The sequence below is a fragment of the Arvicanthis niloticus genome, chromosome 19 (assembly GCF_011762505.2).
Source record: "Arvicanthis niloticus isolate mArvNil1 chromosome 19, mArvNil1.pat.X, whole genome shotgun sequence".
In the NCBI taxonomy this organism is placed as follows: domain Eukaryota; kingdom Metazoa; phylum Chordata; class Mammalia; order Rodentia; family Muridae; genus Arvicanthis; species Arvicanthis niloticus.
Window position 1 is genome coordinate 47,549,878 of NC_047676.1, and position 25,374 is coordinate 47,575,251.

A 25,374-nucleotide genomic window follows, 5' to 3' on the forward strand; every position below is an offset into this window, starting at 1 on the left:
GGTTGTAAGAATAAAATTTGAAACCAGGTATAGTAGTAAGCACTTTTAATCCTGGCACTATGGAGGCACAAGCAGGTAGATCTCTGTGTGTTATAGGCCAGCTTGTTCAACATAGTAAATTCCAGGGCCTACAGACTGAGACTCTGTATTAAAACAGGAGAAAGGAAGAAAAGAATAATATTTGAGGTGGAGCAAGGAGAAGATATTCTCAGATGTCTGAGGTGGGCCTTGAAAGTCAGCCCAAACAAAATAGAATATCATATTTGTGTCTTGTCTTATCTTGTCTTCTCTTCTTTTCTTGGATATTTTCTTTATCCACTGGAAATTCCTTATCCAATCTCCCCTCCCCCTGCTTCTATAAGGGTGCTCTCCCACCCACCCACTCGCCCACTCCCATCTCCCCACCCTATAAGTATCCTATACTGGGGCATTGTGCCTTCACAGGACCAAGGGCTTCTCCTCCCACTGATGCCTGACAAGGCCATCCTCTGCTACGTATCCCATGCTGGAGCCATAGGTTGCTCTATGTGTACACTTTGGTTGCTGGTTTAGTCCCTAGGAGCTCTATGGGGTCTGATTGGTTGATATTGTTGTTCTTTCTATTGGGTTGCAAACCCCTTCAGCTTTTTCAGTCCTTTCTCTAACTCCTCCATTGGGGACCCCATGCTCAGTGGGGTCCCCAAATTTATTCAATGGTTGGCTGTGAGCATCCGCCTCTGTATTTGTCAGAATTTCTACAACTATAACATAGCTTTCATGGCTTGCAGATTTCCTTTTCTAAATATTTTTGAATAAAATCAGGAAGTATAAAGAACTTCAGATGTGGGGAGTTCAGGGTGGAGGAGGGAAGACAAAGCTAAATAATCTATTTTAAATAATCTCCCTTCATGGTTTCTACTTACTGTCTGAGGTTTGCAGCAAATTAGCTGTAAGACAGCTAAAGGTTGAACTTGGTCTTGCTCTCCTTTTAATGTTTGAACTTATATTTGTCTAGTAATATTCAGAGAGCAGCTACACAGATTTCTTGTCTCTAAAGACTCAGAGAGTAAGTACCATGTAGAGGCTGTTGTTATTTTCAAGTTTATCCCATGTCCAGCCATCATATTATACCATGGATAATTTTGAAATTAACAATGCCAAGAGGGAAAATAAATCAAAACAGAAAAAAAAATCAATGCTAAAGTTCTTTATGATGTACCTATACTTCCATAACCCCCCCAAAAAAACATTTTGACACTCAAAATCCCTTCAACATCAAAACTAGATTTGTCAATAACGAACTATTTAGCAGCAGACTTGTAACCCAAACTACAAGATAATAGAATGCATGAAGTATATCAACTGAATTCAGCTCTAAAGTTTCCTTTGTATTACATAAAGTATAATTCTGATTTTCTTTACCACATATATGGGTGATAAAGTGTTTGGAGATCAACAATAATTAGTGGGTCACATGTACTAACTTGAACTTTAGATTTTGTGCAATGGCAGGAAGCACTGAGAGACCAGTCTGGGTCCAAAGACAACCTGAAGCTTTCTTAACTCCACCCTCATTCAACTTGGTCACAAAGTAAAGGCAATCCCACCCTAAGATGGTGCCTCTGACCTGATCTACCTTATAAACCAAAGTTCTTTTAAAGACACAATGGGAAAATGTCCTACTGTTAATTTTTTTTTTTAGTGTCACAATTTAGACATGTAGTAAGTGTAATCAAAACTCCTTTGAGTTTGTCCGTGATTCAATTATTTTGTAAACCATCTTTTGATAATTGCTGCTGAAAACCCTGTTCTATTTTCCATTCAATAGAGTAAGGTAAAACTGTGATTTCCTAGTACAGATAAAATAATGCTATCTGTAACATTTTAGGTCTGATAAAGATAGCCTTTCCAAGTATTAATGAATATCATAGGAGGACAATGAAAACAGCATCTTTCATTTCCATGAGAAAACAAAACACTTCTTTATTTTCCATCAAAATGACTTATGTACTAGATCCCAAAGAAAAAACCCAAACTTCCTCTTGGTCAAAATTTAGATACAAGGACATTTCCTGAACAAAACAATTATTTTTAAGTGCTACCTGAATTTTTTTATGAGTTTCTACTTTACATAAGTAATAAGCTTAGATTAATTATCAATATTTAATATACTATTAGAAATAAAATGCTTAAGTAAAATATTTTAGAACAATTTACATCTGAATATTTTGAAATTGTGTTGTTTTGAAAAATATTTTCAATTTTATTTCTTAGCTTTCACAATAACTTTGAGCTAAAATGCTCAAGTTAACAATATTTAATAGAATTCTTGGGTAAAAGCATGAAGACATTCTTATCTTTTATTTCATTGTTACTACTCCAGTTTTTTGAGAAATCTAATCTAAAATCCCTAATCACTGAGAATCCCAATTTCTTTATTCAGCATTTAGTCAGTAAACAATGCTTTGGATGATAAAATTTTTCAAAATAAAACATTCCCTCTAATATGGCTTGTTGAGGAGCTTCAGGATTGAGAAAAGGGTATAAAAGCAGACATTTAAAGTTATGTTGTCTTATTAATAAACAACTCACTGGATGCTTTGGGCTTAGCTTTTGGGAAATGTTTAGCCACCAAACTGTACATGCTGAGCCATAATGTCTGATAATGTCATGCTGCACCATAATGACTGGATACAATGCAAGTTTAAAGCTGTTCCCAATAACTGGACTTGAGGTAATAAATTTTATTGTAAACATAGGAAATAGCTTCAAATATTTGTTACCATACAAATTCAAATCAGAATTATTTTGTAAGTAAAATATTTTGACTGTCTCCTATCATGCATTTCATTTCCCATAGAAAAAGACCATGTTAACCTGCAATAACTTTGAGCTAAACTGCTCACGTTACATTATTTAATTCTTAGGTAAAAGGATGAAAACATTCATATATTCTACTTTATTGTCAACACTCCAGTTTTTTTTTTTTTAGAAATCTGTATGTAAAACAATGTGAAAGAGAAATTGTGCCCTTCCCCCAGGCCTGAGAAGGCCTGCAAGTCTTTTATCACAATAGACCAAACAACAATAGGACCTAGGAGAGGCATTGCATTACCAGCCTTGGCACCTTGGAGCCTGCTACCTGAGCTAAGAATGGACTGCCTGCTGAGCTAGCCTTGACACCTTCTGGACTGCTATCTCCTTGCCCAGCCCCTGGACTGAACCGAGAAGAGACTCTGGGGGGTGGGGCTTCCCCTTAATATGTGAAAGCAAATTATTAAATGTTGAGCCTTGATCAGAGAACTTTGTCTTGGCTTCATCTCTTCCCGCCCGTTTCCCTATTCTCCAGCCTCTCTTACAGGTGAACCTGGTTCAGCTGTTGCTGCTGGTGGCAATAGAATGGCGCCTTGAACAGTGACCCGAGGACAAGAGATCAGCTGAGGGACGTTGTCTTATGTAGAGCTCTATGGAAAATGGAAGAAGACGAGTATCCCACACACTTAGTAAGTAGCAAATGATTTTGATACTAGTGCTAGTTATGGTTAATTGTTGAAGGCCATGTTTGCAGGAAGTGTGTTTGTCAGGGATAGGGTCTAGGAAATAGGCATTAGCCCGGCGTCAAATTTACCTAGGAGTTGACAACGAATTATGGGTCAGGAGAATTCAAAACGGGCATTTGCCTACAGCTTACAAGAATTGCTCCTGGGGGGAGGATCAGGGTTTTCAAATAGTATGTTAGAAAAATTTTTGGCAGAAATAAATTCATACTGCCCATGGTTCCCACAGGAAGGAACTTTGAATAAGAAAACCTGGGAAACAGTTGGACAGGTTTCACGAACTGCAAAGGCAGATCCTAACACCCTTTGCCTTTGGGAGCTTGTAAAAGACGCTATTGATAATCGAATAGGGGGTGACAGTGAGTTGGGGAAAAGAGAGTATTTATAGGCCCAAGAGAGGCAGCCTTAGACGAGAGGAACTAGGTTTAAAAGAATTTGAAAAACAAAAAAGGGCAGAGCATTGAGCAGTATCCATAATTCTGCATTCTTTGTTTGTCCCTTGGCGTGCCAATGTCCACGTGTCTCATTGTGTTTTGGTCCACATGTCTCATTGTGTGAATGATTGGTGGTCTGTCTATGTCTTGTGGTGTTCTATGTTTAATGTTCAAAAGATCATTAAAATTGCTTGATCCAACACTTACTTGGTCTACTTTAACTTGGTTTTCAAAGGCAGTTTTAATATGCAGAGCAGCGGCTGATAAGTTTGCTTAACACCTGTAGCTAAGGAGCTGAGGTGGAAAAGCCTTCCTAACAGTTGGTTGTTGGTATAAGCTGCTTTTCAAGGGACCAGCAGTTTTTTAGAACCTATAAGGAAGTTAAGAGTAGTTTGTCATAGAAAAATCTCTGTGACAAGGTGCTTTTATCTTAAAATTACAGCTAGAGAAATCGAGAAATTTTGTTTGATTTAAATATATAAGATGTGTTGTCACTTCATTTTTGTTTCTAATTGGTTTTAAGGTATAAATATGTTCTACATGTCTTGGTTATAGATTATCGGCCTAAAATTATTGGATATGATAAAAAAAAAAAGTTTACAACCTTGGTAACAAAGGTTGGCTTAAGATTGGTAACCCAGGGTTAGAGTCATTCAGAAACAGGATGTATTAAGATAAGATTTAAAAACAATGTCTCTTTAGTGAGATTTTAAAAGCTGCACTATCATGCATTCATATATATGAATTGGCAGCAAAACTTTATAGCATAAAGGAAATCTACTTGGTGTTGATTTTAGAGAAAATAGATTGCTTACATCATTAAAATTTGGTTTTGTTTCTCAAAATTATGGTTATACTCTAATGTTGCAAAAGAAGCGTAAAAATATAGTTAAACTGCCAATATTCCATTGGCTACAGTTGGCAGTTCAATCGAGAGTTTGAGATTTTTTGATTTATCCATGTTTATAGAGAAAAGATACAACACTTATCTTTTAAAGTTTAAAGTTTAAATTTAAAGTTTAAAAAAAAAATTGTGCAGTTCAGGCCTAGCCAGGCCTCAGAGAACAGGCCAGAGATTAAAAGCATTTACATTTGAATTAAGACAATCAGACTGAGCTCTACAGCTCAGGTGCTAAGCATCCCTTTTGTACTGGGTCTTCAGGACCAGATCTTAGAAATGCATGAGGAATTTGTTTTTTGCTTTTATTGTTTCTTGTGAGAAGGGGTAAATCTAAGACCCAAAGACTTTACATCAGTCAGTGGGCTGAGAGTTATAATTATGCTGGAGACATTAAAATTATGCCTACTTCCCTCCATGAGTTATAATTGTACCTGCTGACAAAAATATTGTTCAATATGTTTTTGATTCCTCTAATATATGTAACAATTATTAGAGGATAAGGTTGGCCCTTATCTGATATTCTCACTCAGCTAAAAAAGATTGGTTATTAAATTAATCCAAAATAAAGTTCAAATTTAAGATTTATACAGCCTGACTTGCCTACTCCAGCTGCCATTCCAGTAAATACATATAGGATTATTACAGATATAAAAGATGTTTTTATATCATTCCTTTACATTTCTGGTAAAGGTGGGAGGTTTGCAGTCAGTAAATTTATTCGTAATTTTTAAGAGCCCATGAAGTGATATCCTTAGAAATGTTTGCCTCACCAACAGATTGGGAAAAGATCCTAACCAATCCTACAACCGATAGAGGGCTAATATCCAAGATATACGAAGAACTCAAGAAATTATACTCCAGACAACCATATAACCCTATTAAAAATGGGGTACAGAGCTAAACAAAGAATTCTCAACAGAGGAAACTCGAATGGCTGAGAAACACCTTAAGAAATGCACCACATCCTTAGTCATCAGGGAAATGCAAATCAAAACAACCCTGAGATACCACCTCACACCAATCAGAATGGATAAGATAAAAAACTCAGGTGATAGTAGATGCTGGCGAGGATGCGGAGAAAGAGGAACACTCCTCCATTGTTGGTGGGATTGCAAGCTGGTACAACCACTCTGGAAATCAGTCTGGCGGTTCCTCAGAAAACTGGACATAGCATTACTGAGGATCCAGCTATAGCACTCCTGGGCATATACCCAGAAGATGCTCCAACATATAATAAAGACATATGCTCCACTATGTTCATAGCAGCCTTATTTATAATAGCCAGAAGCTGGAAAGAACCAAGATGTCCCTCAACAGAGGAATGGATACAAAAAATGTGGTACATCTACACAATGGAGTATTACTCAGCTATTAAAAATAATGAATTTGAGAAATTTTTAGGTAAATGGATGGATCTAGAAATTATCATCTTGAGTGAGTTAACCCAATCCCAAAAGAACACACAGGGTATTTACTCACTGTTAAGCGGATGTTAGCCCCAAAGCTAGGATTAGCGAAGACTCAACCAGCAGACCACATGAAGCTCATGAAGAAGGAAGACCAAGAGGGGACGCCTCAGTTCTACTTAGAGCAAGTAACAAAAATGCTCAAGGGAGCAAATATGGAAACAAAACATGGGACAGAAACTGAAGGAGGGGCCATCAGGAGACCACTCCACCTCAGTAATCATCCCATGTACAGCCACCTAAGCTAAACACTGTTGTGGATGGCTGGAAGTGCATAATCTGAGGAACATGATATAGCTGTCTCCTTAGAGGTCTGCCAAAGACTAACACACTCAGAGGACGATGCTCACAGTCAACCACTGATATGATCAGGGGTTTCCCAATAGAGAGCTTAGAGAGAGGACTGAAGGAGCAGAAAGGGTTTGCGACCCCAGGAGGAAAGCAACAATACCAAACAACCAGAAACCCCCAGGGTCTAAACCACCAGCCAGGGAACACATAGGGAGGGACTATATGTAGGGGAGGATGGCTATGTCGGGCATAGGTGGAAAAGGTGTTTCTTGGTCCCATAAAAAGAATAAACACAGAGTGGGGGGGAATGTGAAGGTGGGGAGGGGATAGTGGGGGGGTAGGTGCAGTCACTGCCTCATAGAAGCATGAGGAAGGGGTTGGGATAGGAGGTTTCTGGGTGGTGGGAGAAAATGGGGTAAGGGGATAAAATCTGAAATGTAAATATTACAACCAATTTTAAAAAGGGGGGAAAAAAGAAAAGTTGTTAGAACCAACATCTTAAAAAAAAATGTCAGCCCCCTAGGGGGGGAAAACTTTTTTTTTCTTGATACTAAAACTTGTTCTGAGAATTGTATATTACAGAATACACAGCCTTGGTGTATCTACTCATCAAGCATACTGAGCAGACCTGCCCAATCCTCCAATGTCCTGGAATTCAATCTGAATTCAGTGAAGGCACAGCATCAGAGGCTTATCAACTTACTCTTCCCCCCACCCCTCTTCTAATATCTCAATGCCCTTAATCAGCTTGAAGAAGTTAAAGATAAAGAGTCAGTGCCCCTATTCCCTGGGCTTGGGGACTAATGTGGTTAATAATGGTCTGTCTTTCTAGGGAAAAGTAGTGGTTTTGTTGGAACAAGGAGGATTAGCTTGGACTGATTGCATAGCCATAACCTATTGATAGAAATCTGTATAATTATTATCAAGATGAAGTTATAATTTCTTAAATGGTACAAAATTTACTTTGATTTCAAATTTAAGGTTTTCATTGATACGAGCTTCTTATTAATATAAAAGTGAGGTGAATATTGATACTCTCATGGGCAATGTCCCTGTATAACACATTTAGGAATACAAGGCCTAGACCCAGTCCTTCTTTAACTTTTTTTAACTGATTTGGGATGGTTAACCTATGAGTTAAGGGACTATAGCAAATTCATGGCTTTGAGTTTATTGTTAGGAGGTTTCCCATATTTTATTTAGAAATAGCTGAGAGGAGTGAACAGACAACAGTCCAGGTTACCTTATGTGGATAGTTGGTTTTCAAAACGTCAGAAGTCCATAGAATTGATGCTACAAATATTTATATATTAATGTTCATTCTGATTAGAGACCTGTCTCCTCCTGACAGCTTTCTGTCATGGATTCTAAGAAGAAATTGAGTATCCTTGGAGTTACGCCAGTTGTGTGGTGACAGCCACTAGGCAAGAATTGCCTCTTTCCATCTACAGACAAATTACTGTCCAGAAAAGGACACACATGCAGAATAGTCGACTGATTATATCTGCCTAGACAGAGTAATCAGCCCTTAATAATCCTGCATCACTAAGGTCTGTCAGATGACTTTGGGCCAGAAGGCTGAAGATTTGATGCTCCAACGTTCGGTAGTATAGGGGCTTTTCAGGTGTTCAGCGGTCTCTATTAATTGGCTAAGTTTTAGAAGCTACGTTTAGTGCTTCCCCTAACTTCAGTTAACTCAGTCATTCTGGATTTCTGACAGAGCTGAAGACCCATAGTCTCATAGCCAATCCTGGCTATTTACCTTGAGAGAAACGATCTGAGTAGATAGTTTTCAGCTGACATTCATTCTAAAGCCAAAAAAGCCAGGATCAAAAGTAAGTGTTTTAGTTAGAAGAGATAACAGAGGTTCTGGTTAGTCAACAAAATGATGGACTGGGTATTAGGACTATCTTGTACCTCACTGGTACAATTAGGAATAAGTATGCTCTAACTGTATTTTGAGAGAAAAGTTTTACTTTACCAGGAAGAGTGATATGTAGGAGGAGCTAAGTGGGAAGGAGTATTGAGAGAAAGAGATGGAGTAAGGAGAGAAAATGAAGGAGAGGAGAAGCTAGGTGATGAGAGAGAGAAAGAGAGATGGGGCATGGAGGCAGATGTTCACAGGTCTCCACCAGTCAAAGATAGTTTTTATATCTAGGTTGGGTACTGGGTTATGCTTCTGATTGAGCATTACCAAACTTATAAATCCCTTGATTAACATTTTTAAAAAAATGTATAAAAACAAAAAGGAAAGGGGGAGCATGGGACAGGGATTTTTCTAGGGAGGGGAAATGGGGAAAGGGGATAGCATCTTAAATGTAAATAAAATTTAAAAAAAGAAATGTTTGCCTCAAAGAATGGTTAATTGCTTTAATATATATATATATATATATATATATATATATATATATATATATACACACACACACACACACACACACACACACACACACACACACACACACACACACATATATATATATATATATATATATATATATATATATATATATATGGTTGTTGCTTTAATACAAAAAGTTAAGAGTTTAAATCTTTTAGTGTATATTATTCATTGGGTGATACTTTATTAGCAGATTTCTCTAAAGAAGTTTTTCTGCAAGCCTTTGCTCCAATATAACGAGCTTAAAATTTTTGAAGTACTTGTTGCTCCAGAAAAGATTCAAAGGCAATATCTTTTCAATATTTGAGACCTCAGTTATATCCTAAGCAGATTGTGGCACAGAAAATTCTAATAAAAAAAAATAGTTGGGGCTAGAGAGATGGCTCAGCCGTTAAAGGCTAGACTTATAATTAAAAATAGAGAAATTGAATTCCCAGCAACCACATGGCGGCTCACAACCATTTGTGGTGGGGATCTAGCGCCATCTTCTGGCTTGTAAGTGTACATGCAAAAAGAAAATGGTTTCTTTTTAATCTTGATTTGCATTTAGTGATTTTTAAAAGTTGTTAAGAGATATTAATTTGCTAAAATCTTATCTTAAGCTTACCATAGGAAGATTTAAACCTCTGTTTTATATTTTCAAGGGGATGCAAGTCCTAATTCCCCTTGACAATTAACTATAAAGCAGAGATAGCTTTGCTGAAAATAGAGGAAGCTGTTAGTTATCAACAGATAAATTATATAGACTGATAAATTGTTGGCTGTTTGTGTTATTACTACTCATATGTCCACAGCAGCCCTTTGGAAAAAGAAAGCATTAATGTGGATTTATCTTTCTTCATCTACAAGTAAAGTTTAAACATCCTATTATAAAATTATAATTGTGTTTATACAAGATTATATGATAAAATCCTAAAAGCATTTTGCATAAAAGATTTATTCCTCATTCCAAATAGCAATTAAATTGGTTATTGAAAAATAATGATATTTGGCCTATTACATGGCAAGCATTTTAGACAAATTTGATAATCATATGTTACAGTTTTTCTCTATACATGCTTTTATATTTCCTAAAATTTACTATTCATGCAGCCCATAGAAAAAAATGTTTGCTATATTTACAGATGCCTCATTTATTGAGAAGACAGTATATGTAATTAAATCACATATTTATTTTCTTGAGTTTCCCCTGCTTCAACACAAATAATTAAATTATGTGTTGTAGCCACTGTTTGAAATGCTAAAAAAAAAAATCAAGCTTTCAATTTATATACTCATAGCCAGTATATGGCTCATGATTTATAATTGCTTAAAATTGATTCTTTTATAGATATAGCAAATTCTCAAATTTTATTTATAAAAATACAGCTTAATTTACAAAACATGTACTGTTTCTTAACTTTATTATAAGGTATTTAAAAGCTCATTGGATTGTCTGAACCACAGGACAATGCCAGAGCAGATTTATATACTAGACATATTCTAGGCCTTTCAAAAATAATTGGCCATAGAGTCTTATTCTTTACAACATCAGAAGAGTAATAGCTTAAGACAACAATTTGTCATTTCTAGAGAGTATGAAAGTTAAATTGCAAAAACTTGTTCTCAATATTTTCAATTTTTCATAATGGTGTTAAGCCTTAAAGACTTATATGTACTCAATTTTGGCAAATAGATGTTACTCATTTTTGATTAAAAAATTAAAATATGTACATGTGACTTGACACCTTTTAGACCTTTTAGTTGCAACTACTTTAACAACAGAGCAACTAAAAATATAATTAGTTATTGCCTATATTATTTTCCTGTGCTTGGTGTTCCATATCAGACTAAGATAGATAATGAAACTGGCTATTACAGTTATTGGCTACAGTCAAACATTTGAAATGTTTGTTGACAATTTAATATTATTGATATTTTCTTATTATCCTCAAGGACAAGAAATTATAAAAGAGAGATTATGAAACTTTAAAATAATATTTTCGTAACTCTCTAAATATGGGAAAAGCAGCTAATGGTGCTTCTTCCCTGGATTTACAAGTAATTCTAAAAAAAAAAAAAATGGCTTTTCTAAACTAGAAAGGGGGACCTAAACCACAAGGTCACCAAAAGCACACCTTGCTTTCTCTTTTATTTGTTTTAAGTTTTCTGCAAACTGTTGCTAAATGTCAGTCTGCAACTAAATCGCCACTGGCATCCAGTTACTTCTAGCTCATTTGCCAGGCTCTTGTGGAGAGACCCCTTAACTAATACTTGGTGTGGTCCCGATACTGTTCTAATTTGGGATCGTGGGTCAGTCTACATTTTTCAGAAAAAGAAAATGGAGCCTGATGGCTGCCTGAAAGATTGGTCCTCAAGTAGACACAGATCTTGAGCCTAATAATTATGATTCTAATGATGAAGATGGCTCAAAGTCAGCCAACTGATTTAACAGACTCCACTCTTACTGGAAAGTAAGTAATTTTTACTAAGCCACCCATCTGGTGGCTAGACTTGTTTCTGATCCCTGCTTATTAGCAGTTGGATTAGATACTGAAACACTTCCACTTCCAAACTTATTTTCTACATTGCTTGAATAATCATGTTGCTTTTAACCTTTGAACCTTATATTTTAAGCAGATTGGTTGCCCTCACACAGGATTGTTCTCAGCAAGCTCAGCTATTCATCATGGCAGTTACACATCACTGTGAAGAACTGCATCTAGTGCATGCCCACAGGTCCTTTGGTCTGAATGTGGTCTGGGTCTAAGAGAGTGTGGCAATGATGTCCAGATAGTCAATGACGGGTAAGAGTGTTTTGAGCTCCTATAAACCTAAGACAGAGGCATACATCATTATGCTATGTATGTTTTCCTCAATGATGGGTAATTATAGGGGGAATTTTTAGCTCCCATAAACCTAAGGCAGAGGCATACATCAATATGCTATGTATGATTTCCTCAATGACGGGTAATATAGGAGTAATATAAACACCAACCTAAGCCAGGCATGATCGCCTGGCCACTCGAGACCCTAGATGGGATGAAATATTGTGGCCCGTCCAGGTATTGGCACTGCCATCTTAAAAAATTAAGGGGGGGGGAACTGTGTCCTTCCCCCAGGCCTGAGAAGGCCTGCAAGTCTTTTATCACAATAGACCAAACAATAGGACCTAGGAGAGGCATTGCATTACCAGCCTTGGCACCTTGGAGCCTGCTAACTGAGCTAAGAAGAATGAACTGCCTGCTGAGCTAGCCTTGACACCTTCTGGACTGCTATCTCCTTGCCCAGCCCCTGGGCTGAACCGAGAAGAGACTCTGGGGGGTGGGGCTTCCCCTTTATATGTGAAAGCAAATTATTAAACGTCGAGCCTTGATCAGAGAACTTTGTCTTGGCTTCATCTCTTCCCACCCGTTTCCCTATTCTCCAGCCTCTCTTACAGGTGACCCTGGTTCAGCTGTTGCTGCTGGCGGCAACATGAAATGAATAGCAATATTATGATACACTGCAAAGAAATATCAATGTGAAGAAAATTAAAACTGTAAAGCAAGGTAAGAATGTTATATTCTTAGTAGCAGAACATTACAGAGTATGAGACAAGAGCCTAAGATACTAGGAGGAATGGTATTTTACAGATGTCTAAGGAGCTGAAAGGAGCTACTCTTGATAGCCATGAGAAGACGCAATGGCATGCATGCCTTCATGTTTGGGTGTGGCTAAAATGGAGATTCAAATATAATAATAATGGTAAATTAGTCCTGTAAAAATAAAGGTTGATTAAAGTACTTGATAATAAATGGGAAATTTAAGTTGAAGTGATGATTGTGAAGAGAAGAGAGTCTAAGAAGTGTTTGATACAGTACGCTGAAATATTAGGATTGAAAATAGTCTCTGCAATGTTCACAGGGGAAATGTATAATTAGAAGATGGTAACTAGGTCTGATTTCCAATCTTTCTCTAATGTGCTATTTTTAATAATTTATATTGAGAGCAGGTTTTAAGCTGCATGAAATACTTGGATTAAAATCAATTTTATTACTTACTTTGAATAACTTATTCCTTTGAGAAAATTCATTTCATAACTATTCATTAATGACATAGAGATGAATTCTGATTTCTGAAGTGTCCAGAACTTTTTAATGACTCTTAAAATTATATATATATATTATGGTTTGTTGAGGTGAAAAAGGTAGAAATTGTGAGATTTCTCACAAAAAAATGTTTAAAAACAAATTTGAATCCCACTTGAAATACAAGATTGTGATAAAGTAGAAAAAAATTTTGCATGCATATCAGTTCAGAGTTGACCATTCTGCATTGCACAGCCAATAACAAGGCTTGATCCTGAGATAGGCTACTTCCTTTTATCCCAGCAGTCAAGAGTTGTCTGTTCATTTTTGTCTAAGGGTTTGAACCCATGAAATAACTCCCAATTCCACATCAACATATCCATTGATATTGGTATTATTTTGGTGTGTGTATGTGTGTGTGTGTGTGTGTGTGTGTGTGTGTATGTGTGTGTGTGTGTGCGCGCACGCAGTTATTTCTAGGAGAGCCTGTTATATAGCAGACATCCTTAAATCCTGGTCTTAAGATGCATGAACTGTGATATAGACTCGTTATTTGTGATGTATGTAGCTAATATAATAAAAATATAATAATATAATAAAATCAGCCTGAGATTGCTGGTGATTGCATGAAAGGGGTCCAAGAGAGTGGAGCAGGGGATGCTGGAGAGATAAAAGGGGTGAAGTGATGTAATTCTACTTTAATTAAGAGTATTTTTTAAAATTAAGAGGATAAAATTCAGTAGCATCGCAGCATAAGAGAAACACTGATTTTTTTCTGACAGATAAAACAAATTAAATTATTTCTCTTTTACTTCTCTTAATAATTGCGACAAAATTACCTCCTCATACCCCCAGGATGTCCTAAATAGGAAAGAATAAAACAACAGACTGGCTAAAGAACTTAGAAAACTCGGGACAGGAGAAATGACACAGTAATGTGTAAGTATCTCTTTTGACATGTGTCAGCCTTTCTGGTATAGAAGCTTGTCATCTGGAGTTAGCAATGGGAACAGACAAAACTGCAGCCACTCCCCTCACCCTCAGTACACATAAAATTCTGCACAGCTAGTGGCAGAACTTACACCTTACACCCCTGTTGCTGAGGCAATATCTTCCTATTCTGATTCTATTGATAACAGCCTCCTGCATGCCACAGTAAAGGTTTCCAGTACAGCAGGCAGGCGGGGCTATTCTCTTCCTTTGTCAGCATCAACACTAATCTTCCAGGTACTAGGGTAGCACTGCACAAAGAAGGCAAAGCCTTGTACTCTGGATCTCACCATGGGAAACACAAAAAAGAGCTCTGAAGGGTTTATAAAGTAAAAGGATGTTTTGCCCACACATAACCCTCAGTGCTAAGATTGCTCCAGAACACACACACAGAGAACAAGAAAACTCCCCGCTGATGTAGATTTAATGTGAATCACAATCTTATAATATTAAACTCAAAATATCCAGGATATGTTCCAAAATCACTCAAAGTACCAAAAGTTAGGAATACAGAAACGTCAATCAACTTAACCCAGATATAAAAGAAAAACAAGCACAAGCAATTAGATAAAACAGATACTGATATGGTTGGACAAGGATTTTAAAGTAAGTATCATAAAAATGAGAAATTGTAAATGTGCTTAAAAAATAAATGACAAATCTTCTAAACATTATGAAGTAGAAACTAAAATTTGGCAACTAAAAATGTTCTATAACCCTTTAATTTAATATACCATAAGTACCTGGATTGTTCAATAATGGAATAGGACAGAAAAATGAGGGGAGGAGGGGGATCGATAGGAATGATCAGATTTGTATATATAGAGAAAACAGATATTCAAAACTATCATCTGTGTTTCTGCCTTTCTGTCTATTCTATCTATCTATCTATCTATCTATCTATCTATCTATCTATCTATCTGTCATCTATCTATCTATTATCTATCTGTCATCTATCTATCATCTATCTATCTATCTATCTATCTATCTATCTATCTATCTATCTATTTATTCATCTTAGGTTTCTGCTGTGATAAAGACCATGTCTGTAAACAAAAGATGTTTTATGCTTACAGCTATAGTCCATCACTAAGAAAAGTCAGCGGGTGGTGTGGGGGGACTCAAGGCATGAACCTGGAGGCAGAAACTGAAGCAGGGGACCATGGAGGAGTGCTGCTCACTGGCTTGTTTCCTCTGGCTTGCACAGCTTGCTTTCTGATGTAGCCCAGGACTACCAGGGGTTGACTCTTGTAAATCAAGACTGCTCATCAGAAAAGTGATGAGAAATTTTTGGGTGTTCTCTACTAGCAGCCAAAGACTCACATGCCTACTGTCTGCTAAAAGCTACCGCTGTTGCTCTTCTTTGCTTCTGAAATATTCAGCTCTCATTCCTTCTTATTTTGTATCTTTTCATAGGAACTTCATTTTCATGCGGAAAAATTATCATTATATGTTCTGAATCCACTTTGATTTACTGTAGTTTGTGGGAGTCTTATGAACCCTTTTTGTGTATTCTCTGGATGTAATTCCAACAACTATTTTCTAGGTTAAAAATATAGAGACTTTGGGGGTGTAATTTCTAGAAAACAAGGTAAAAATAAAAATAAGGAAGTATTATGGGAGGTGTGTGTGTGTGTTTGTGTGTGTTTATGTGTGTGTGTGATTGTTACATTTCCTAGAGATCTTGAGCACAAACATTCAATTTTGCATTATAATGGTGTTTTATTCCAATATTACTTTAACTTTTTTTGTGGATAGTACTTGGTTTATTTATTAGAAAAACAAACACCAAAACCCAATGGGTCTTATATACAAAAAAAAAAAAAAAAAAAAAAAAAAAAAAAAAAAAAAGGGATGATTTTTTGTTTTCAAGAGTTAAATGCACTCTGAAAATTGAAAATTTAAGATGGGAATACAGATGACACAAAGCTGTTTCTCCCAGAAACACAAGAACAAATATGTTCAAGGGATATATTATACACAGATCAAGATCATTTAGGACAACGATAGGACCACCAGGTCAAAGCTCCAACATAGACACAGAGGACAGTGGGCGTATGTGTCAGCATTTGGGCACAAAAGTGATTTACAATTCAGACCCAGTTACATACAGTAAAAAACTTACTTGCATGTTAGAATACCAACAGAATTCAGCCACAAAGAAGACATGCAGCAATCCAGTACACTGAGCTACAGAACTCAGGGGAGACAGATACATAGTCACAACACAGATGTAATCCTCACATCTGGAGTCCAGCACATCTTCAGTTCCCAGCTGTCACAGGCACCTCAGCACCAAGGTTGTATCACTCTGCCGAATTCCCAGGACCCCAGTGCCTGCAGCCTGACCTCAGCACTGGCCAGGCTCTTCTTTCTCCTGGGTAGAGCCATGGTTGCAGAAATCCATGCAGACTGTTGGTCACACACAACTAGGCTTTGAGTCATACACAGCAGGGGTGGGGAGAGTTTGTCCTCACTGTTTTCAGAGCTGGGGCTCACCATTACAGGTGGCTAAGGTGTTTGATGACCAAAACTCATGGTCTCACTATTAACCATACACATATCAAGAACAGGACAGTCAAAAGGAATATGTGTGTTCACCTTTTAGAGACACAACAAAAAGCAAATCTGTAGCTCTCATATGAAGGGGTTTATATGGATGTTAGAATCCCCCAGCAACCAGATACTAGATGATCTGGGCTCAGCTGAACTACAGAGCCAGCAGTCAGATTCCCACACTAGACAGGGGATGGTTGGTCAGCTATTTGCTAGGTGTTTTGCTTTGAAGTGTTTTCTAATTATAGGCCATGACTACAGAATCCAGAGAGCCTGTGGCCAGAGACCAGAGTCTTTTATGAAGCACTCTTGACCCAGTGGTATTCTAACACACCTCAACCACCTTAATACTTCCAAAGTGGATAGTTGCTGCTATCTCCAGGCCTGAATATTTGCACCAGCAAAATAAATGCTGCACAGTTCCAGCATCTGTCTTTGACCTTCACAAGGATGATTAGAATCAATTGTTTACTTATCTACCATACATTTAACAAACCACAGAGAACTGCAGATAGGAACACCCTGCAAGATTGAATAACATTTTCAAAAAGTATTTTTTACAGAACACTTAAAATAATTTACAAAAATAATCCCTACAAAACCCATTGTATACCAGGACACATTCCTTAAATAAAAGTGTCATTTGAGGTTAGTGTATATCTGTTCAGGGGGGGCTGCTCAGAAGGAATTTAATTTTTACTTTTTAACTGACAGGATCCCCTACCTCCACCATATGCGTCCATGCACACACACACACACACACACACACACACACACACACACACACACACGAGAGAGAGAGAGAAAGAGAGAGAGAGAGAGAGAGAGAGAGAGAGAGAGAGAGAGAGGGGGGGAGAGAGGGAGAGAGGGAGAGAGGGAGAGAGGGAGAGAGGGAGAGAGGGAGAGATGTAGAGAGGGAGAGAGGGAGAGAGGGAGAGAGGGAAAGAGGCGGGGAGAGAGGGAGAGGGAGAGAGGGAGAGAGAGAGGGAGAGAGGGAGAGAGAGGGAGAGGGAGAGGGAGAGAGGGAGAGAGGAAGAGAGAGAGGAAGAGAGAGAGGGAGAGAGGGAGAGAGAGAGGGAGAGAGAGAGGGAGAGAGGGAGAGAGGGAGAGAGGGAGAGAGGGAGAGAGGGAGAGAGGGAGAGAGGGAGAGAGGGAGAGAGGGAGAGAGGGAGAGAGGGAGAGAGGGAGAGAGGGAGAGAGGCATGCACACATGCACACGGAAAAGACACAGACACTGCTTCTCACAGCAATGGCAAGAGCCATGACAACTTGAGGCCTTTATTGTTCTCTGTGGCACTGACCCCATCCTCCACGGAGATGTCACTGAATTGACTGGCATCACTGCCCAAGCTCTCCTGGACCTGCTGTTCCCTGTCAACCCTGTGCCAATATCTCAGGTCTAGAACCTTGTCTTCAGAGCCAGAATTCCTCCTGTCCTTCTGTTTCAGGGCCCCCTGAGCCTTCTGGCTTGGCCAGTACCCACTGTCCTTCATAAGCAACTATGGACTTTCAAATACAGAGATCAATACAATGTATTACAGAGGTTGAAGATTAAATCAGGTTGTAAGTACAAAAACCAACCTGATTTACCTTTATAAAATTTCAAACAGGGAGATAATTTCCATCACACTAACCCAGTATGAATCAGGACTCCTCTTCAACACCATGGGTCAATACATTCTTTTTCTTTATCTCAAAATATATTGGCTATAGGGCAAATTATAATTTTATTGCTTTAGGCTTTGATTCATATAAATATATCAAATTAACTTATAGGAAAACATTTAAAGGTTATGTTTAGTTATATTTAAATATTCTAAATATTGAGTTATATTTCAACTGTATTTTAAACCTACCTTTGTTCTCTAATATGTTATTCTCTTCTACTCTGATAATAAAAGTTGCAATTTATACTGTATTTTTTGTAGAAATTTGTGAAAATCTTCATAAATATTAACATATTGTCAGGCTTCTGTTTTCTTCTCAGGAACATCTTAACATTTTTGTATTTTTAAACCTATTTGTGAAATGACTCTCATGATTTTGTTTTACTCACAATAATATTCCAGTCTGGGTGGCCATGGTCCAAGCAATCTTAGATCAGTGAGATACTAATCTCAGATTAGTATCTAAAATACTAACCACTGAATCTTAAAACACATTGGTTAAGTGTTTTAAGCTTCCAAAGTTAAAAAATAACATATCCATATATGGTGACTGTTTGCTGTTTATGTTCATAAAATAACCTTGGTACATAAATTCATGTAAATAGTTTTAGAACTCATCATAAACAAAGATTAGAACTCACCTTTTCAGGGACTTTGTAAACATCTAGAGAAAAGTGTCTGTAATTTATGCTGAATGTGATGAATACAATTATATATTTGTTTTTTATAGATAAGACTCATTACATGATATACTATCTGCCAATGTGATTAGAAGTTCATTGGATGCATTTTATTAAACATAACTCTTTATGAAATTGATGGGGATATAGTAGGAAAATTTTTGTGTTGTCCAGCTACTTTTCACATTTTCTCCTTTTAACACCTTGAACATTGTGGTAAGCCTTAATGTTGAAACAGCTTATTTACTACTATGATATGAAAAGACAGATAAGTGTCAAAGGCCTCAATGTTGTGATGGTCTATGTATATGCACACCCATATATATATACATACATTCATATATATATATATATATATATATATATATATATATATATATATATATGTGTGTGTGTGTGTGTGTGTGTGTGTGTGTGTGTGTGTGTATATATATATGGAAGAATGAAAGGAAGGGAGAAAGAAGGAAGGATAGAGACAATTATTTTTGTATTTTTCAAATATTGACTCAGAAGTGTTGTATTTTGGCAAATCCAAAACCCAGTATGTAGTCAGAAAATGGAGATTGTGGCTGAAGGACACAGGTCTCCTTCTGCTGGAATTCTTTCTTGCTCCTTAGAGCTCAGTCTTGATTCTACTTAGGCTTCAAACTGATAGCACAAATTTTATTTTTATTTTATAAGTAAATAATGTTTTTTTATCATAGACCACTTATTTATATTTTGATATATTAAAAATTAAGAAGCACCTAAAAGTTATCGGTAAGGTTCTAAGAGCAACAAAGTTTATACATCCACAAAAATTCAGCTTGTGACTGTAATCACAACAGTTTGGTCTCTCAAAATACCCCAATAATCTGTTATTAATCTACTGAATTGACTACACTTTTACCTATAAGTATCATCTAATTTTAATTTCATTAGAATATTTCCACGTTTAATGCCTTTTACTAAAAATACATTTTGAGTTCTCAAAAGATACCTCCTATTTCGGTGACCTCAGACCACATGACCTTTTATTTTCCTCAGTATAGGCAGTATGATGGGTGAAGTTCATTTTAGGCATTGAGACCTTTCAGAACTAAAATACTTCTTCTTTTTTTCTTGCTGAAGTACTTGAAGTTGTCCTGGTACCAGTATTTAAGTTAGTAATAGTTTAAATTTAATTGAGAGGTTTATTTAAATCAATGAAAAACCAATGTCAATATAAAAAACCTCAAACCTTTCATTTCTAAAGGAATAAGACATAGTTATTCTGGAGCTAAATATGAGTGAGACTAACTAGAAACAAAAATTGAAGTTATCCAGAATTCTATGTTCTAACATAGTTTTACAGTAAAAGGACAAAGAAAAGCCTATATCAGGATGATTTCTAAATATATAGGAGGAAACCAGTAGGCAAGTGACAGTAAAGCAGTGAAATCTTGGCTTTAGGTCTTAGAGACTCTCTGGCAACATTCTCACCATTTGCCTGGCAGAAAATAGTGCTTTATGTGTGCATTTTATAGTGTTTACCCAACAGTCACAAATATGTAACATCACACTCAGAGGTGGCAAATAAATTTCTATTAAGGAACCAAGGCACCTTGAGATAATTTGTAATTAGACCTGGACCCCATATATCCCAACCTGTTCACCATCCCTGTAGCTTTGATCATCCCATGGTCAAGTAGATGGGCTACATTTACCAGGAATTTTCATCCATACAGCCTTTCGTTTGCTATAGATTTATTGAATAAACTTTTATTTAGAATAGTAATGCAATTGACATCAATTACATAAAAATCAGCCTATTAAGACTGTCACTTAATGAAAGGAATTCCTGGCCCACTCAAGTCCTCATGAACAGCACTATGAACATAGGAGCATAGTGATCTGTGTGTGCACAAAGATGAGAAATGCATATTGAGCAGAAGATGACCACAAATGAACAACCCAAACAAGGAGCCTGAAAGAGAGAGAGAGAGAGAGAGAGAGAGAGAGAGAGAGAGAGAGAGAGGAAGAAGAAGAAGAAGGAGGAGGAGGAGGAGGAGGAGGAGGAGGAGGAGGAGGAGGAGGGAGGGAGGAAGGGAGAGGGGGCAGAGAGAGAGAGCGAGAGAGAGAGAGAGAGAGAGAGAGAGACAGAGAGAGAAGAAGAAGAAGAAGGAGGAGGAGGAGGAGGAGGGAGGAATGGAGAGAGAGAGGGAGAAAGGAAGGGAGAGAGAGAGAGAGAGAGCAGTTTAAATTCTGGTTTTCATCTCCATTTCTTGTGAATCGTTAGAAAAACATAAAATAGTTTGGTCTTGTAAGAAAAGCTATTTGTTTTTCTCAGAAAGACCTCCGGTGAACTGTTTCTTTAAAAATGTAATTCAGAGGAAGAAAAGTCAAGATACCGTTGCTCCGTGTTTCTGGAAACTATTTCACGCGTGGTAAGCAGGTTTCAGTGCATGAGTCTTTTTGGGAAAACAAGGCCACTGGAACTGGTTAGCTCACTGCACATCAATATACCACACCAGTAGCAGCTTATATGGGCGAGTTTTACTTCAGGAAAAGCAGGTTTTATTTTCTTCTAGGAAGCCATATGAAGAGGGCCTCTTAAGTTAAAACAAGGGGAAGCTTGTTTTGAGAAATACTTTGTCCTAAAAGCTATCATTCAGTTATTTACTGATTAGAGCCAGAATTGTTTGCTACATAAAGTAAGTTGCATTGGGTATTATAAACAGTAAATGAAAATTAATCGTATGGTCACAGTTGGCCTATAAACCTACACTCCAAGTCACATGCAGTTTATGAGATACCAGGTAAAGTACCATCATCTAACATTAGTGCTGGGGTGATGTTGCAGTTGCAAATGTCATGGATGGTTTAGTGATGGTACAATCTGGTGGGGTACCAGACAATAACTTGGTAGACTGGGTCAGACACAAATTATACCTAAGGAAGAGCACATTTAGCTATGACCTGCCAAGAAGCAAAAAGGAAACATTGAAATTGTTAGCTAAACAATCTCATTCTGTACATCATCAAAACAGTAATATCTTGAGACAACAATTTGGTATTTCTAGAGAATGTGTACATCAAATTGTAAAGACTTGTCCTGAAGGTCCTCAGTTTCTACCTGTTCCACATAATGGTTTTAATCCTCTAGGACTCATATCTAATCAATTATAGCGAATGAATATTACTCATATTTCTGATTTTGGACAATTATGTACATGTGACTATTGATACCCTCTCAGACTTTTTAGTTGCAACTGCTTTAATAGGAGAAGCAACTAAAATATAATTAGTTATTGATTACATTGTTTTTCTATGCTGGCTATTCCAAATCAGATTAAAACTGAGAATGGAACTGGCTACTGCACTCAAGAATTTGAGACATTTTTTAACAATTTAATATTACCCATATTACTGAGATTCTTTCCAATCCCAGTAGACTGGGATTACTGGAACAGGATAAGGGAGCTTTAAAACAATATCTTCATAAAATAAAGTAGGGGGAGGTATATTCCTGTACACCACAAATTTATTTAAATCATTTTTTAATTTTAAATTTTTAAAAATTTGGATACCAAGGAACTTTCTGCTGAGTGTCTATGGCACTCTACAATTAGGCATACTTATGCCTAGGTGAAAAGAAAGGATCCACTTACTGGCATACGGCATGATCCAGGTCAGGTATTTAATATGGGGAAGAGGGCATGTTTGTGTTTTTTCTGCAGGATGCTGAAGGAGCATGGTGGCTGCCAGAGTGATTGGTGAGACATGCTGATGCTGGGACAAATGATGCTGCTGACCTGTGAGCTTGCTGAGTGCCCTGACAATAATGACTGGGAAATTGCATTGGACATATGTTCCTAACCCACCTTTGCTTGCCTATATTCAAGATGGAACAAGCTGCCTTGCCTCAAGATTTTAGACTTTGTGGAAAAGAGAATCAAAAAGAGAAGTTATAATGACTCTTGTATTTTTCTTAAATGTGACCAGTTATTCGGACTCAATCATGGACTGCTCTAGAAATCAATCCAATATTGGAAATAACAATTTGCATTTGGAAGGCTGGTTCTGGACATTTTCAGAGATGTAGTTAAAAGTTAGCTGCAGTTCTGTATGATATTATGTTAGCAAGAGATATAGTTGGGACAGGATCTGGATTTCAAACAAGTGTTAATACATGTGTTAAGGCTTTTTTAATTATCATGTTAAAATTACATTTGTCTCTTCTACAATATTTAATGATTGTTCAATTTCTAATTGTGTTAGTGTGTTGAAACCTGGCATGTCTGTTACAGGGGTCTATCAACCAGCTTTTGTTTTATTGCCCCGAGTATTAGAGGACCTTGGTATTCTGAAAAAAAAGCTTGCAAGTACTTGAAAAAGTGAGGCTTTAAGCAGAAGCAAGAGGGTAGTGGGCTTGATTATTGTTGGTATAACAGCTTTAATTACATTAGTTGCTAGCACCACTGCTTCTGTAATTGCTTTGACACAAGTTGAGACAATTACTTTTGTTAATCATTAGCAAAATAATGTTACTAAAGTGTTGAGTATATAAGAGGATTTAGATAGGCATTTGGAACAATGAATTGATGCTCTTCATCCTATTCAAATTATTGGAAGGAGGTTCAGAATTTAACAATAAGGAGCCATCTCGAGTGTCATGCCAAATACCAATAGATTTGTGTTATTTCTATTCCTGTTTTTTTAACATATAAAGAACTATAATAGTTTAAACTTGCTAACATCAGTCATCAGTCAGTTGAACCGCAACAACCCAAGAGACAAGAGTCAAGATGGCTGCAAAGCTGATAGCCACTTTCTGCTAAAAGTCGGCCCCCAACATTTTAAGCTCAGCTAATTTTTCATGGGTTAAAATAAATTTACTATAGAAAAAGGGAGGCTCTTATGTTAGCAATCTTTAAACATTTCACTGATACTAGGGAGTGGTGATATTAGTGAATAGTTAATTAAAGGCATGAGAAATTTCAAACTTTTATCATTTATTACCTTAAAAATAAATGTAAGCAGAGGAGAATGAGAGGGTGCTGTTAAATTCACATAAGATGGCATTTACATATCATGAGTAAGTCATCTGTGTGGCTTTGTGCCTCTCTCTAATAACATGTACAGTGCACATAAAATTAGTAAAGAGGGTATTCTCAACCTAACCTTAATTCTTTGATTAGTTAAGCTTAATCACAGATACAATCACACACACACACACACACACACACACACACACACACACACACACACACACACACACACACCATTTAGCTTTCCTACAAGTCATTTTCTTCCAGATTCATGTCAGCTTAATTCATTTTGTGACTCTGAGTTTTAGTAGGGCCATCTACATGTCTACAGTAAAATATACCTTTCTAGTATATTTTCTGTTGGTTATAATAAGCATACATAGTATATGACTTGCATCATGACTAACATATATAATGTTTCCCTCACACCAAAATACTCCTCATTAGCAATTTAGAGCCAAGTCTCTTGACCAACCCAGTTCACTGGCAACAATGTATTTACTGTCCAATTTTACAGTTCTATCCTTGTGAAAATGTTTTGTAAATGAAATAGTATAATATATAAATATAGATGACTAAGCTTCCATCCAGTCTAGTTTATCCTATTATTTTAATTTATCCAAAAGAAATACAAATGTATGTGTGCACAAAATATGTTCATTAGTGTTCATAGCAATTTCATTTTTGACAGCTGAAAACTATAAGCCATCACATGTTCTTCAACAAGTAAATAATTTAAAAACTATGATATATGTATATAGATTCATTTACTACATATATAATATTTGTATGTGTACAAACACTAATCAGCAATAAAGAAATGAGGTACTGATATACATAGTGATTTAGATGAATATCTAATGGAATATACTGAGTGAAAGAAGTTCCTAAAAACTCTATGCTCAATTACTTTATGCATGTATCTTGAATATAGTGGTGGCCATGTGTGATAAAATACTACTGATCTTCACAAACTCACAATAGTGCATATAAATAATGAATTATGAACAGGCCAAAAAATGTTGCAGTGTTAAATTCTGGTTGTGTTATTGATAATGGCTATATGCTGACATAGCAAAAGATGATAATTCTTTGCATTTATTTACTATAGTATATGTATCTGCAATGATCTCAAAATAAAAAGAACTGAACATGCTTCACAACTTTAACCACAGCAATTGGAAAGCAGAGGAAGACAGATCTCTGAGTTTGTGGTCAACCTGGTCTACAAAGAGAGTTACAGGGGGCTGAAGAGATGGATCAGATGTTAAGAGCACTAGCTGTTCTTCTAGAGGTCCTGAGTTTAATTCCCACAAACCATATAGTGGCTCTCAACCATCTGTAATAAGATCCAATGCCCTTTTCTGGTGTGTCTAAAGACAGTGGCAGTGTAC